Genomic DNA, 10,832 nt, shown 5'->3' on the forward strand with positions numbered 1-10,832 from the left:
CAAAGCGGGCTGGTGGCTGAGGGTGCGTGTCGTTTCGGTCGGGAGGGAGTCTCAGACTCTGGGATCCAGGTCCGGGCGAGTCTCTAGGGACTCAGACTCAGATAGGAGAAGCGGGATTGTCCGGCATCAGTTGGAATCTGAGGGCAGCTTTTTCTCCGAGGTTTGCAGCGGCTGCCGGGGTTCTGAGAAGCAGAGCCTCTGGGAAGGGACTGAAAGCAGACATAACTGCTCCCTCCTCCCGCCCTGTTGATCCCGCCCCGCCCAAGCCCTGCGCAGAGCCATTTGCCGGATCACCTCAGGCAAAGGCTAGATTAGCACCTCCCCAGAGGACAGAAGTTTTCCACACAGCTGATTCTCACAGCCAGTCAGCCTGGTGGTCAAATCCCTCAGTATTAACTAAAAAAATCAAGGCTTAACTAGAACAAGACTTCGCACAAAGACCACAAGGGGGTGCACCAAGAAAGCATAAAAAATGCGGAGACAAAAAAACATGACAGAAATGGAGGATATGGAGCTAAAAAACGCAATTTTGAGGGCTTGCAATAAACTTGTGGAGAGCCTCACAAAAACTAATGAGACCCTCGATGCTACGATAAAGAAACTAGAAATTAAGCATACACGGACTGAAATAAAGAATATTATACCCAATAGCAGACCAGAGGAGCGCAAGAATCAAGCCAAAGATTTGAAATTCGAAGAAGCAAAAAACACCCAACCGGAAAAGCAAAATGAAAAAAGAATCCGAAAATACGAAGATAGTGTAAGGAGCCTCTGGGACAGCTTCAAGCGCACTAATATCAGAATTATTGGGGTGCCAGAGATGAGAGACAGCAAGATATTGAAAACCTATTTCAAGAAATAATGGCAGAAAACTTCCCCCACCTGGTGAAAGAAATAGACTTCCAAGTCCAGGAAGCGCAGAGAACCCCAAACAAAAGGAATCCAAAGAGGACCACACCGAGACACATCATAATTAAAATGCCAAGAGCAAAAGACAAAGAGAGAATCTTAAAAGCAGCAAGAGAAAGAGACTCAATTACCTACAAGGGAATACCCATACGACTGTCAGCTGATTTCTCAACAGAAACTTTGCAGGCCAGAAGGGAATGGCAAGAAATATTCAAAGTGCTGAATACCAAGAACCTACAACCAAGATTACTTTATCCAGCAAAGCTATCATTCAGAATTGAAGGTCAGATAAAGAGCTTCACAGATAAGGAAAAGCTAAAGGAGTTCATCACCACTAAACCAGTATTATACGAAATGCTGAAAGGTATCCTTTAAGAAGAGGAAGAATAAAAGATAAAGATACAAATTGTGAACAACAAACATGCATCTATCAACAAGTGAATCTAAGAATCAAGTGAATAAATAATCTGATGTACAGAATGAACTGGTGATTATAATGAATCAAGGACATAGAAAGGGAATGGTCAGACTATTCTTGGGGGGGAAAGGGGAATGGGAGATGCGGGAAGAGACTGGACAAAAATCGTGCACCTATGGATGAGGACAGTGGGTGAGGAGTGAGGGCGGAGGGTGGGGCGGGAACTGGGAGGAGGGGAGTTATGGGGGGGGAAAAAGAGGAACAAATGTGATCTGAACAATAAAGATTTAATTAAAAAAATACTTTTTTATGGTGAACATTTTTTCATACATTTATTTATATTGTCTTTATCTCCTTTGTTACAATGTTGGCTCAGAATTTTTGCCTATTTTAAAATAATTTATTTTTTAAAGCAATATGAGGACAGTTCACAATCTAAGATATATATTTGAATTTTACTCAATCCTCTATAACTAAACTGACTTTGCTCTATGGAACTATAGGTTTTGAATAATGTAAGGAAAACTTATTTTCTCAATTTTTATTCTATTTACATTTTAAACCCACATGTACCTTATACTTACAGATGTTATCTGCATGGTAAAAATTCCACACCCTCTTTTATAAGTCTAAGCATTCAATAATACATTAAGTGAAGTCTAAGTTCATAGTCTTTGTTGACTTCTCTCATGTAAATACCCTCATTGTGCTGAGTTTCAAACTGCCAAAATGATGGCACTGAACAAGGTTATGAGAAGTTATTTCAGTAGCAAATCATTATATTTTACTAGAGGCCTAGTTCACGAAATCCGTGCATGGGGGGTTGGCGGGAGGGGGGTAGTTGGGAGAGGGCCCTCAGCTCAGCCTGCACCCTTTTGCAATCCAGGACCCCTTGGGGGATGTCTGACTGCCAGTTTAGGCCCAAAGTCGGGCATCCCTATTGCAATCCAGGACTACTGTCTCCTACTTGCTCACCTGCCTGCGTGATCACCACTAACGCCTCTGTCTGCCTGCCTGATCGCCCCTAACCACTCTGCCTGCCTGACCTTATGACCTCTGAAATAACGGTGTCCTGGGACTTTCTTACCTCTGTTCTAGTCCTTGGACCTGGGGACACTGGAACCTCTTATTAATCTTTCCTGCATGCTGCGTACTTTCAGACAATTGCATGGAAACAGTGTATTATGTAGAATACATGTTTGTATCAGATCATCCCCATGGTACCACAGTCAACATTCATTTCCTTATCATTCTGTGTTTTTAGGTTTTTGCCAGAAAATGGAAGATAAGGTGCCAATTTCTGAGCAGAGTGTATCTGTGGAAGTAGAATCACAGATCAGGGCTTCTAAGACAGCTCTAGCAAACCAGAAGGCCCTTCTGTGTAAGCCTTGTTTCTCAGTGTTAAAATATATTCCCCACCTGACTTATTTAGACACAGCATTTGTTGTACAAAAAGAATTCCTTGGGGATTCATGTGTGAAAGTCATCCATTCTACTGAGAATCTTCATCAACAACAGAGGGATGCTAGTGAAGGGAAGCCCTGTAAAGTAGATGTGGGCAGAGCTTCGTTTGGGTCCAAAATTAGCTTCTACTTATCTTGCATGCCTTCAACCAGTAAGGAGATTTAGGAAGACTTCTCACCCATGTCATATCATCCCTACCATCAGGCAACTCTTAACACTGAGGATCCACACTGTGGCTGTGAGATTTCACAAGAATTTATTGATGGAAATAGTATTCACCAGAGTGGTAAATGTGAAAATAGTACCAGTAACAACCAGAAAGTTGCTCAACATCAGGGTATCTGCTCTGGAGAAGTGAATTATGAGTATAAAAAATGTGGGAAACTTTTTAGAAGAATTGTTAACCTGATTAGAAATAAGAGAATTCAAATGGACTAAAATCCTACCCGGATTCAACATCAGAGAGTTCACCCTGGAAAAAAACCCATGTGAGTGTAGAGAAAGTGGGATGTCCTTTCATCAAAGGTCTCTCCTCACTAACAACCAGAGATTTCACACTATAGAGAAGCCATATGAATGTAGTGATTGTGGGAAGCCCTTCAATCAAAGGTCTACACTCATACAACATGCAGAATTTACACTGAAGAAAAGAAGTATGAATATAGCAAATGTGGGGAATCTTTCAGCCAAAGATCTGACTTCAATGATCACCAGTGAGGTCACACTGAAAAAAAGCCATATGGGTGTACAGATTGTGGGAATTCCTTCAGTCATAGCTCTATCCTGATTCAACGTGAGAGAATTCACACTGGAGAAAAGCCACATGAGTGTAGAGAATGTGGGATATCCTTTCATCAAAGCTCTCGCCTCACTAAACACCACAGAATTCACAATGGAGAAAAGCTAAATTAATATATTGATTGTGGGAAGTTGAGCAATTGGAGGTCTCACCTTACTGAACATCTCACTGAAGACAAACCATTTAAATAGTGTGTGTGGGAAGTCTTTTAGGTGCCATATTCACCCTTTAACCACAAGAGAGTTCACACTACAGAAAAGTGATGTGAGTATAGTGATTGTGGGGAGTTCTTTAACCAAGAATCTAAATTCATGGAACACCAAATAAGTCACATTGGGGAAAGATTTCATGAGTGTGGTGAATGTAGAAAACCTTTTAGCCACAAACCTAGTCTGGTTATACACGTGGGAGTTCACCCTGGAGCAAATCTGAAATGTGCAGGGAATGCTTTATTCTTCTCACTTAGAATAACAACACTGAAGGAGATCCTTTCTGACACATTTACCTGATTTTATCTTCCTTTTAATGGAACAGACACTCTGCTAGATTCATCTTTAGTTTCAGATGCAAGTGAGGCTTGAAGAAGCTGCATTGCACTTGCTAACATGGACAAACCTACTACATGATTTATATCACAGTGAGTATTTTTGGCTGAAGAGTTTTCACCCCTAACACCTGGCTCACCTGAAGAGGGTGCATCAGTCACAACCCCCGTGTGCTTAGGGGAAATGTATTCCGTGTTCTCACTTGTGCTTGAGAAAATTGTGATTACTCTGAGCTCTTGGCAGTATTTTCATTCCTTTGTCTCTGACTAAAGAATGCATCTGACGCAGGCTTCATCCAGAGCACCCTTCCTCCGCTACAATGTGGTTTGCACATTATGCTTTGATGAATTGTTTCAGGTTCTGATTTACCCACCTGCAAACCACTTACTGTCCTATGATCTGGATTATGATCTTTCAGTAAAGGTGTTTTTTTTTTCTTTTGTACCTTTAACTTTGGGGGTTATACTCACTGCCTTAGATAATTAGAAAGGAAAGTTGTGATCTGTCAGCATGTAGAGGTGAGCAAATATAATAGGGTCCCAAATTTCTGTGCTTTGCCAGGCACATAGTAATGACAGAAAATTACTGTTTGTCCAATATTGGCTTTTTATTTTTTGAATTGCTGCCAAGGCCTTAAAAAATGTCTGCATGACTTTGTGGTTCTAATTTTCAGCCTCGTGCCTCTATTATTGGTGAGGTCAGTGGTCACCCTGGAAAGGAGGATTTTGTTGTATTTCTGTGGACAATATTCATTATAGTCTCCTGTCACATTCTGTATTACATAATTCTCAACAATGTTTAGGGCAGGGGTTCTTAACTTGTGGGTCGCGATCCCTCTGGGGGTTGAATGACCCTTTCACAGGGGTCGCCTAATACCATCAAAAAACACATATATAATTACATATTGTTTTTGTGATTAATCACTATGCTTTAATTATGTTCAATTTGTAACAATGAAAATACATCCTGCATATCAGATATTTACATGACAATTCATAACAATAACAAAATTACAGTTATGAAGCAGCAACGAAAATAATTTTATATATACATGGAGAGAGAGAGAGAGAGAGAGAGAGAGAGAGAGAGAGAGAGAGAGACTGGTCAGTAACTTTTGCCATTTTTCAAATGAATTTATGATTTAACCAATAAGAGGACAGTTCAGCATCTAAGACATCTTTATTCAATTCATTCATTCCCTAAGGATTCAGTTGATTCCTTTGCCATTTGTAACTATATGTTTTGAATGTTGGAAACAAAATTGTTTCCTCAAATTTTATCTTATGCACAATTTAATGCTCACTTGCATGATACACTTTTAAGTTTAATCTACATTGCTAACATTTTACACCATTCATTTTAAGTCAAAGCATACAATAGTAAATCAAGTGAAGTGAAGTTTTGTATTATTTGTCAATTTTCCTGATGGTAAATACTCTCATTATGATCAGTTTCAATCTGACAAAATGATGGTACTGAACATTGGCCTGCTAAGATATTTCAATAGCAAATCAATATACTTTATTTCCAACATTCTGATGTGGTAGGTACAAATATACTCAAGAACATTCATGATAAAAATAGTAAAATAATAGGAAGTGGCATTTTAATAATTTTTAAGTTTTTATGTAAGTATAATTTATTTAAAACATACATTCAAACAGTATTTTCTTATTGATTTCAGAGAGGAAGGAAGAGGGAGAGAGAGAGAGAGAGAGAGAGAGAGAGAGAGAGAGAGAGAGAGAGAGAAACATCAATGATGAGAAAGAATCACTGATAGGCTGCCTCCTGCATGCACCACAATATGAATCCAGCCCACCACCTGAGCATGTGACCTGACCGAGAATTGATCAGTGACCTGCAGGGTCATAGGTTAACACTCAACCAATGATCCACACCAGCCTGTCTCCCCTATGATTTTCAGGGATCCCATTTGACCTGTAACCAGGGTAGCAATGAGCAGTGACAGCTCATCCAGTGCTCACCCCCTGAATCTGCACTCAAGGCCTCTTTTACTCTGAATGCCCAGTGAGCTAACAGGAGTCTCGCTTGGGCTCATTTATTTCCCACTATGTTTCTCGAGAGCTAAAGGAGCCACACCTAGTCTCTCTGCTGTTTCTTGTTCTGTCATAAGGTCTACATTTTTTCATTATCCCCAGTTTAAATTAATGTACCCTCAAAATCTTCTGAACTCGTGTTGTGAAATCTTTTCTAACATGAAGTAAAAACTCAAACACTACTGACCAAGCTGAGGCAGACCCATTCTAGGCTCCTTCCTGTTCCTGAACACAGTTATGCCTGGGACATCCTATCTAATAATAGACAAACAGGGTAATTGACCATACCTTCCTACACCTCCCATTGGCTAATCAGCATGACATGCAAATTAACCACCAACAAAGATGGCAGTTAATTTGCATACATAGGCACCCACTGGCTATCGGCTATCGAAGCCTGCAATCAGAGCTGAGAGGTCCCCTGCCCAAGCCTGATGCCTCGGTCAGAGCCATTAGGCCCGGGCACGGGCGGATCAGGCAATCATGGGTAGCAGGGGCAGAGCCTCGATGGTGGGAGCTGGGGGTCCTCTGCCCAGGCCTAATGCTTTGGCCAGAGGCTTAGGCCTCGGCAGGGGTGGAGCCGACAATCACGAGAGTTGGGGGTCCCCTGCCCAGGCCTAATGCCTGGGCCAGAGGCATTAGGCCTAGGCAGAGGTGGAGTGCGAGATCGCAGAGAGCTAGGGTTCCCCTTCCCAGGCCTAACACCTTGGCCAGAGGCATTAGGCCTGGGCAGGGGCAGTGCCAGCAATCACGGGTAGCAGGGTTGGAGCCAGCGATGGTGGGAGCTGGGGGTCCTCTGCCAAGGCCTAATGCCTTAGCCAGAGGCATTAGGCCTGGGCAGGGGCGGAGCCGGCAATCTCAGAGGGCTGTTGGTCCCCTGCATTAGGCCTGGGCAGGAGAGGAGCCTGCATTTGTGGGGTGCAGTGGGTCCCCTGTGCATGGTATTAGGCCTGAGCAGGAGTGGAGCTGGCATTCATGCGGAGCTGGGGTCCCCTGCCCAGGCCTAAGGCCTTGGCCAGAGGCGTTAGGCCTGTGCAGGGGCGGAGTCAGCGATTGCGGGGAGCAGGGGGGGAGCTGGCGATGGCAGGGAGCAGGGGCAGAGCCAGGGGTCATGGGGAGCAGGAGCTGAGCCAAAGATTGAGGGAGCTGGAGGTCCCCTGCCCAGGGCTAATGACTCGGCCAGAAGCGTTAGGCCTGGGCAGGGGCCAAGCCGGCAATTGGTGTGAACTACAGAGGAGACACCTTTTCTGACTGCTCATTGGCTTAGCTCCCTGTATGCCACTGGTAATATTCTTAGTAACTTGTGTAATAAGAATCCAAATAGGTGATCTAGGGTTTTTTACCATATCCTGGAGAAAAAAAGGAAGGTCCACAGCTGGAGGGTTAAGAAATGTCATATCCTGTCCTAGCTGGTTTTGCTCAGTGGATAATGCCCCAGCCTGCCCACTGCTGGTTCTGGGTTCAATTCTGACTAAGGGCATGTACCTAGGTTGTAGGCTCCTTCCTGGCCTGGGCCCAGGTCAGGGCTCATGCAGGAGGCAACCAATCAAAGTGTTCCTCTCACTATAATGTTTCTCTGTCTTTCCCTTTCTCTTCCACATTCTCTAAAAATCAATGGAAACATATCCTCAGGTGAGGATAAAAAAAGAAAGAAAGAAATGTCATATCCTATGAAAGACACATCTTGAAAATGCCTATAGAAAGTTGTCATTTTTCATGGTAAAGGGACTGGAGTCCGTGTTGATGAAAACACCTTGGTGGCTGCGGTGACTGGCAGTGGCTGCAACAGCGGGGTGATGGGGCTGGTGCCTTTCCCTGATCAGCCCGGTCGCCTCCCACAAAGGAAGGCCAGACTGTGGCTTAGGTCTGCTCCCCAAGAGGAGCAGGGAGCAGGGAGTAGGACAACCCCTTAGGGCTCCCAGTGTGTGATAGGGGGCAAGCTGGGCTGAGGGATGCTCCCCTCCAGTGCACAAATTTTTGTGCACTGGGCCTCTAGTTCTCTATAAAGACAGATGAAGGCATAATTTTGCTTAGAGGCCTTGGGAAACCTGATGGCCCTAATTCACCTTGTGTTCCTTAATCAAATCAATCTTAATAGTATTCCTTTTTTAATTGATTTTTTAGAGAGAGAGAGGGAGATGAGCTCCCTACAGGGATGGAGCCCCCAACCTGGGCAGGTGCCCTGTCCTGGAATTGAACCAGAGATACCTTGATTTGTGGGTCCATGCCAAACCACTGAGCCATACCATGTGGGCAAACTATCTTTATTGCTGACTCTGTTACAAATAGACCCAATTCCCCCATCTTCATCCACCTTTGCCTCCCTCTGCCCTGTCCCCACCGTTTCTAGGCCCTCACCACATTATTGTCTCTATGTCCATGGACTATGCATATATGTATATACTTTTAAAATGTATTGTTATTGATTTTAGAGAGAGGAAGGAAGAAGGATAGAGAAATACATTAATAATGAAGGAGAATCAATGATTAGCTGTCTCCTGCATGTCCCCAACTCCAGCCAACTGAGAATTGAACCTACAACCCCTGTGTGTTCCCTGTCCAGGAGTAAAACTGTGACCTCATGGATCATAGGTCAATGCTCAAGCATTGAGTCACACCAGCTGGGCTATATTACTAGTATTTAATTTAAAAAAAAAATGGCTCGGTGGTTGCAGCAGAGGAGGAGGATAGGGCTGGCAGGCGGTGGCTGGACCTGGCCATGGCGCCCGCTGCTGCCTGTGCTTATTTCTGCTGCTCCTGCCACCGCCGCCGAGGGTGCCTCCAGAGCCAACTCGGACCCCTACACAGTCTACTGGAACCGCAGCAACCCCAGGTTCCACGCGGGTGCGGGGGACGACCATGGGGGCTGCACGGTGGAGGTGAGCATGAGTGACTACCTGGACATCTACTGCCGCGCTACGGGGAGAAGCTGCCTCCAGCTGAGCTCATGGAGCACTACTTGCTGTACATGGTCAATGGCGAGGGCCACGCCTCCTGCGACCACCAGCAGCACGGCTTCAAGCGCTGGGAGTGCAACATGCTCGCAGAGCCCGGGGGCCGCTCAAGTTCTCCGAGAAGTTCCAGCTCTTCACGCCCTTCTCGCTGGGCTTCGAGTTCCGCCCGGGGCCACGAGTATTACTACATCTCTGCCACACCACCAATGCTGTTGACTGGCCCTGCCTTCGGCTAAAGGTTTATGTGCGGCCAACCAACGAGACCCTGTGTGAGGCCCCTGAGCCCATCTTCACCAGCAATAATTCGTGCAGTAGCCTGGGCAGCTGTCAGCTCTTCCTCAGCACAGTCCCGGTACTCTGGACCCTTTTGGGCTCCTAGTTCTGGCCCACATGATGCCGGCCCCAACTGGACGACCGAATCCAAGACCAAATAGAGACTCTCCCTCCACTGGTGCTGCCCCCACCTACAGGGGGTTTCTGCCTGCTCCAGAACCAGCCCCAGTGATGGGGACAGCCAACAGCCCCTGATGCCTGAGGGGCAGGGTGTCAGTACAGCCCCTGACCAGACCATCTCCTCAGGGGCACTGGATATCCTGAGAAACTATCAGTGATGTTGGGTTTTTTTGTTTGTTTATTTTTCATGGTTGGATCAGAAAGGCTTGAATTTTTAATTTAATTTATTCCTTGCTGTTGCCAGTGACTTTGAAAGGAAACACATTAGTTTCGGGGGAGGTCCTTGGCCACCTGGGGGATGGGGATGGGTGACCCCTAGTCTGGTTGCTCCATTTGTTGGGTCCTGGCTGGAGACCACTGCAGACCCCCCAGATGCCCCAGGACAGGCCAGCATGGAGGCAGAAGGGTAAAGGTGAGACCCCTGGATTCTGGCCCAGGACTCTGAACCCACCTCAAATTCTCATCCCCTCAGCCCCACTCTCCGCATGCCTGGTGATTGTCTCCCAGAGTGGAAACCCACGCTGTTTCACCAGAGGCCCCTGGAGTTCCAGCCATTCCGAAATACACCTCCCCACTGTGCTCCACAGCCTCTCTCCATCACCCCTGAGCCCAAGAAGACCTTACATTTCTGTAAATAGGGCCAGGAAGTATATACTGTGGTTTATTTGTACTGTATTCCTGAGGATGAACTGGACAGTTTCTTCTTTTTTCACATCTTCAGGGGCATCTTTTATTTTGGTGGGAGGCTGGGTGGACTTTTTAGAGTAGAAGCCACACTTTGCAATAAGCTTGTTCATCTGTCAGAGCCCTCTTACTCTACTCCGTGACTAAGAATGTTTATAAGAAAAAAGAAAACAGGACACTACAAGATGGGGGGTGGGCCTGCCAAAAAGAAACCCCCCTCCCAAAGACACTTTAATGAAGTAAACAGCACATTCATACAGATTTCATATTTCTACCCACCTTTCCTGGTCTGGGTTTTATAGATATTGTATATAAATACATATGGTGCACAGCTGCTTGGAGACCACCAGGCATTCCAGCTGGCAGGGGGTGGGGTGGGGGGTTGGGTGGGACTTTTGTAGGGGTTGGCGTGGGTGGTGGTGTTGCCACGCCTGGAGCTGGTGACAGGGCCTCCCCCCCTCCCGTCACAATCAACTTTGGATTCTGTATTTTTTAATAATAAAATAAGCAAAAACCTCAAAACCAAAAAAAATTTTAATGCATTTATTA

At 45.3% G+C, this 10,832-nt stretch overlaps 1 pseudogene; it reads left to right on the forward strand.

The window, feature by feature from the left end:
* The first annotated feature begins 8,849 nt into the window (after nt 1-8,849).
* On the forward strand, nt 8,850-9,562 carry LOC102418343 (annotated as a pseudogene).
* The last annotated feature ends 1,270 nt before the right edge of the window (nt 9,563-10,832 follow it).

Source organism: Myotis lucifugus, unplaced genomic scaffold (assembly GCF_000147115.1).
Source record: "Myotis lucifugus unplaced genomic scaffold, Myoluc2.0 scaffold_2758, whole genome shotgun sequence".
Classification (NCBI taxonomy): Eukaryota; Metazoa; Chordata; class Mammalia; order Chiroptera; family Vespertilionidae; genus Myotis; species Myotis lucifugus.